Below are 6,499 nucleotides of genomic sequence, written 5' to 3' on the forward strand. Positions count from 1 at the left end.
GATTTAATAGGGGACTGATGTGGGGTGGCTAAGTGGTGCATGAATAGAGCACTGGCCCTGGAATCAGGAGGACCTGAGTTCAAATCCAGCCTCAGACATTTAACACACACACACACACACACACACACACACACAAACACTAGCTGTGTCATTTAACCCTAACTGCCCTCCAAACAGCAAAAAAAAAAAAAAATAGGGGACTGATATGAACAGAGTAATGCATTGGACATAGGGTATAGAAGAAGATATGAACAAAGATGAATCCTAGCTTGGGTGACTGGAAAAATAATGGTATGATTAAAAGAAATAGACAAATTAGAGCAGAGGAGCAGGTTTTTCAGAGGAAATATAAGTTTGGCATTATAATTGTTGATTTTGAGATCCTGGCAGAATTTCCATGTGGGAAATATGGGGCTGGAACTCTAGAGATTGGTGAAAATGATACAGATCTGGGCAGTTTCCAACTAGCATTAATAATTGAAGTCAAAGAGATGAATGAGAATACCAGGGAAAAATGGGTAAAGAAAGAATGGAAGAAAAAAAAGAAAAAATAAAATTAAAAAAAGGGGGCAGGTAGATGGCGTGGTAAGTAGAGCACTGGCCCTAGAGTCGGGAGGATCTGGGATCAGTTCTGGCCTCAGACACTTAACACCAACACAAAAAGAACTGGTGGTGTAACCTTGGGCAAGTTACTTAACCCCAATTGCTTTAAAAAAACAAAAGAGTGGAAGAGGGCCACAGACAGGGCCTTAGGAGACACTCAAGGTCAAAGTGTAAGAAAACAAGAGAGCAAAAGAGAAAATAAAAGAATAGCCAGAAAATTAAGACGAGGACCACAAGAGTATAACTAAATGGGCCCACAGTTTTACAGCTAAAAAGGATCCTAAAATGATTTAATCCAATCTTTTCCATTTTCATTTAATGAAACTGAAATCATCTTCATCTATTTGTATGAAATTCCCTAGAATTCCACTAAGACTCTTTGATAAAGATGAATTGTCCATCTGAAGAACATCTGTCTTGGACCTCATTCAATGTTAGTGAAGAGCTAAAAAGATTACTTGTGGCCTCATTGCATGGATACAAAGATAATGGCACAATAAGGGTTTAGTCAAGATCAATTCAGTTCCATCATCTAATTCATTCAATCCATTTAGTTGCAACATATCTAATTCTCTAACTGTATTACTCAGAATTAAGATCATCCCTCACAAATTGTACTAGCCATTTTCTACTCTGCTCTGATTGGTTGTTGGTCTTATCAAGACCTTGACACAGTTGAAGAAGGAAATGAATCAAACATACCCTGGGATCATGCATTTGGAAAGAAACCTTGCTAAGCACTGCTCATTTTATGAACAAATCCAATTCTTGCTGCCATAATTTATTACCCAGTCACCTGAGGTAATGAAATAAGTGGCTCAGTCATCTTAAAAAGGTGAACAGTTCAAAATCTTCTTTTTACTCACTGGAATGAGACTGCCCACCAGGGGGAAAAGTGGATTTCTAGTAAGTTTGTATTGAATTCATAGCACTAAAACTGCAGGAACTCACTATATAATGCATATGATAGAAATGAAAGACATGAGAAATGATAATAGGTCTTCTTCAGTTCATTGTTCCATATTATGACTTGAGAGGTAACAGTATACTTATTCCCGAGTAGATTAGAAAACAGTGCTTCAGGAGTAAATACTATTAAGCCAGTGTTTTAGGCAAGCACAAAACAATTTATTTTCCATAAACTATTAAAGCATCTACTGAGCTATTATTTCCCTAAGCAACCAAGAAAAATGATAATGCATTTTACCTGCAGTGCTGAAGTTTGATACTTTTATGGTGTTCAAACTTTCATTTCAATGTAATAATATTCTTATTAAATAGCCATCCAAATATTTTTCACTTGTGAAGTGCTTTGCAATTTTTTTCCACTTGAATAATGAAATTCCTCTCTAACAATTCTGCAGGTACTTTTCTTAAGATGAGGTCATAGATTTTTCAGGACCTCAGCAATGTCTCCACAAGCAAAACTTTTGCTTCTCATGATCATGTATTCAAAAGTACTGAGCATGGAACACAAGAAATAACATATGCAAATTGTTAATACATACTCAGGAAATTTGATTGCCCCCAAAGACTACTTAGAGATATAACCACATAAGTACATTATTATAGTAATATCTAGGTCAGACAACATTCTTTTAGATTCCACTCCAATGAAGGAAACTAATCACACCAGTATATAACTGTGTCCATGGAGCATAGTATACTTGAAAAGTGGGAAATAGATCCTTACAATAGAATCTGATAGAAACTTTGCAAATTTTTTGCATCCTAGATAGACAGACAGACAGACAGATAGAGAGAGAGAGAGATTTATAGAGATAGGTCTATATCTATCTAGATAGATATTTATAAATTTAGAGATATAGATATCTATCTATTTATGTATCTAATTTTGAGGATAGTAGATAAGAATTAGTGGAAAAATAAAGAGAGAGAAGTAGGTATGGCTACAATGACTGACATCAATACTTAACAGGACCAATGAGTAAATGAGGATACCTTGATACACACTAAAACATGAGTGATCTTTCCTCTTTACTTTCCTTTTATGAACCTTGATTTTAGTCTTGGTCAAACTCAGGAGGGTCACATGGCTACCAGAGAGATTCTCCTAAAGAATATAGACAAATATAGGTTTTAGAGAATGAATAGTGAAATACACCCCTCTCCTCTTAGTCTACAAATGGGGAAATACATTTTCCAAATGCTGCATATTATATGAAGCTTGATCGTTTTGTTGATTCATTTTACTTACCTGTTTTTATTTATCATAAGGGAAGGTTTTGTGAAAATGAGAGGAAGACCTTGAGTTTCTTTTGCATGTTCCCAAGTGAGGACATTTGAAGCAGCAAAAGTTTTTCATATGATCAAATATAACTATGCCACAGTTTAGACAGTGTTCTTTATCCATTTAGCTAAGCCACTGGAGGAAGGTTGGAAGGACAATAGTAATAATGGTGTTTTACATTCTGTGTTCATTTTATTTTTTAGGCCAGGCACTGATTCACAGTTATCTTTGAATCCACAGTGTCTAACACATGGTATGTACTTAAAAGTATGAGTTGTTTTAACAGCCATAGCAACAACAACAGTAATGATCATGATAAGTCATGGGAACATGCTTTACAATTTATGCTTTATTTCAAAGGTCTAGAGTTTGAAGTGATTTGGGATGAAGAATACAGACTGAAGGGGTACCTTAGATGCTTTAGATATATGAAAGATGAATTTTGGGAGGATAAAGGAAAACAATTATTTCTCTATACAAGGGAAAACATTAGAAGTCTTAGTCTGAGTTGACTCCATAGAGAGTTCTATTAGTTACAATGGAAAAAAAAACTTGATGTTCAAGGTGCTACAATAGTAGAAATTTGTTGCTCATGGATGGAGAGTATAGGTTCCAATAACCAACAAAATGGAGAACTAGATATTTTCTCTAGTTTCATAAATTCCCTCAAGCACTACCCAAAAATAGGGACTGTAGCAGAGAAACAACAATTGCATCTATCTTTACAACTTAATGAATTAATTAATCTGAGAAGACTAATCCCTAATTCCTAATTTACTCACTCAGCATCCCCTCCCCTAAAACCCACTTCATTCTGGCAGAGTGGCACATGCCGACCTCCTGGTTTATGCTCTGGAATGCATTCAGGAATTTCTTTCCTGCTGTAGCACTATCCCTCAGCAAACCCTACCCCTGCCATTCTGTGGCAACAGATTGCAGATATCAACAACTCTGTCCACACCCTTGTAGGGAAGAGGGAGTTACAGGGGGGGAAAAAGCACACATGGGATGCAGTCAAAGAGTCCCCATGATGAAAATTATATCCCCAAAACATAAATTAACAAAGTAGAAAAGATAATAAACTGAATGTGTTTTTAAAAAATGGAAAGACAACAAATAAAGCCAAAATAAGGACAAAAAGAGGAGACATTTAAAAATCAGAGGACAGATACCTAAATGAGAAACCAAAAGAACTGCAGAATTGATCAACAAAATTAAAAGTATGGTTCTTGAGGGTGTCTAGGTGGCACAGTGAATAGAGCACCACCCCTGGAGCCAGGAGGACCTGAGTTGAAATCTGACCTCAGACACGTAACACAAAAAAACTAGCCATGTGACCTTGTGCAAGTCACTTAACCTCAATTGCCCTACCTTCCTCCCTCCAAAAAAAGCAAAAAAATGTGAAATTTAAAAAAGTATGGTTCTTTAAAAGACTAACAAAATCAATAAACCCTTTAACAAACCTTATTTAAGAGGGTAGAAAAATCAAATTAACATGACAACAAATGAATAAGATGAAATCACCACAGTAAAGGAATAAAAAGCATTATCAGAACCTAATGTGCACAGTTATATATTGATGCAACTTAGAACACAAAAGAAAGAGGAATACCTTCAAAAATATAAAATACCCACATTAAAAAATATAAAATACCCACATTCACAAATAGGTATTTTAAATACTTCAGCTTCAGAAAATGAAATAGAACTAGGTCTAAAGGAATGATCAAAGGATAATCTCCTTGTCCTGATAGATTCATAGGAGAATGCTATCAAATTTCTAAAGAATAATTTAAAAGCTATTAGTTTCAACACAGCAATTTTTTCTCAAAATTTGAGAAAGAACTCTAACAGACTCCTTTATGAGACAAATTACAAAAGAAATGCAATTACAAAATTTATAATGCACACTTTTGATTACACAAAACTGAAAAACTGCACAAACAAAACTACTGCTGTTAGGATAGAAAGGAAAATGGTTGAATGTGAGAAAAAAAACCCTTTATCAATTTTTTTCAGTTAGTGTTTGATATCCGATAGACAGACAGACAGATAGATTGATAGACAGACAGATAGATAGATAACATACATAAATAAACATGCAAAGCAAAAAGACATTCCTCAATAAATAAATGACCAAAAGCTACACACACACTCACATTGTTAATAATAAGCAATTCTTCTTATGAGATGAGAGAGAGAAATGTGAATCAAAACACCCCTGAAGTTTTGCCTAACATAAAACAAGTTGGAAATAAAAGATGGGAATATTAAGCGAATGAGGGGTTGTGATAAGATAGGTACACTAGTGCATTATTGGTGGAGCTGTGATTCAATATAGCTGTTTTAAAAATTTTTTAGTTATGCAAATAAAGTTACTACAATGTCTCCTTCAACTCAGTGATTCTATTTCTAGGCATATACCTCAAGGAGGTCATTCATTAATAAGAAGAAAGTCCCCATATAAAACCAGATATTTATAGCCATATGGTGTGCTTACATGCATGTGGTGTGTGTGTGTGTGTGTGTGTGTGTGTGTGTGTGTGTGTGATAGCAAAGAACTGGAAACAAAGCGGATGCCTTACTTTTTTTTTCTTTTCTTTTTTTAATAGTTTGAAAATCTTTTTAAAATTAATTTATTTGCTTCCTTTTAGTTTACAGGATTCAATTCCACAATTCCTTGAGTTTCACATTTTTGTCCCCCTCCCACCCCTTTCCCCTCCCACCCCCCGCATGGCGGCTTATAGTCAAGTATAGGATCTGTAAATACTTTCACATTATACATTAGTCAGGTTATAAGGACGGATTGTACCAGCTGGAATGAAAAATGGCAAAGAGGACATAAAACCAAATAAGAGAAGGAAAAAGATCAGGTATTTTGCTTCCACCTGGATATAAACTTAGTTCTTTCTCTAGATGAACATATTTCTCTCCATCATGAGTCTTTTGGGATCGACTTATATCACTGCATTGCTGAGAAGAGTCCAATCTATCAAAGTTGGTCATCACACATACGTTGTGTCTGTAATTGTGTACAAATTTCTCCTGATTCTACTCTTCTCACTCAGCATCAGTTCTTTTAAGCCTCTCCAGGTAAATATGAACACTGTCTGCTCCTCATTTCTTATAGCACAATAGTATTCCATAACATGCATATACCACAACTTGTTCAGCCATTCCCCAATTGATGGGCACCCCCTTAATTTCCAATTCTTTGCTACCACAAAAAGAGCTGCTATAAACATTTTTGTACATATTGGTCTTTCTCTCATTTCTATGATCTCTTTGGGCTATAACCCTAGGAGTGGTGTTGCTGGATCAAAGGGTATGAAAGTATTTATAGCCCTTTGGGAATAATTCCAGATTGATCTCCAGAAAGGCTGGATCAGTTCACAACTCCACCAGCAATGCATTAGTGTTCCAATTTGCCCACATCCTCTCCAGCATTTGTCATTTTCCTGTTTTGTCATCTTAGCCAATCTGACTGGTGAGATGTGGTACCTCAGAGTTGTTTGGATTTGCATTCCTCTAATCAATAGTGAATTAGAGCATTTCTTCATGTGCTTATAGATAGCTTTAATTTCTTTCTCTGAAAACTGCCTGTTCATATCCTTTGACCATTTATCAATTGGGGAATGACTTGTA

The 6,499-nt window shown here is 35.5% G+C and overlaps 1 pseudogene; it reads left to right on the top strand.

Annotated features, from left to right (window-relative positions):
* Positions 1-577: 577 nt before the first annotated feature.
* LOC138170260 (tripartite motif-containing protein 75-like) overlaps positions 578-6,499 on the top strand; it is a 31,546-nt pseudogene continuing 25,624 nt past the window's right edge.

The sequence above is a fragment of the Petaurus breviceps genome, unplaced genomic scaffold (genome assembly GCF_028583685.1).
Source record: "Petaurus breviceps papuanus isolate PSGF00001 unplaced genomic scaffold, PetGlider_PUasm1.0 38, whole genome shotgun sequence".
Lineage (NCBI taxonomy): Eukaryota > Metazoa > Chordata > Mammalia > Diprotodontia > Petauridae > Petaurus > Petaurus breviceps.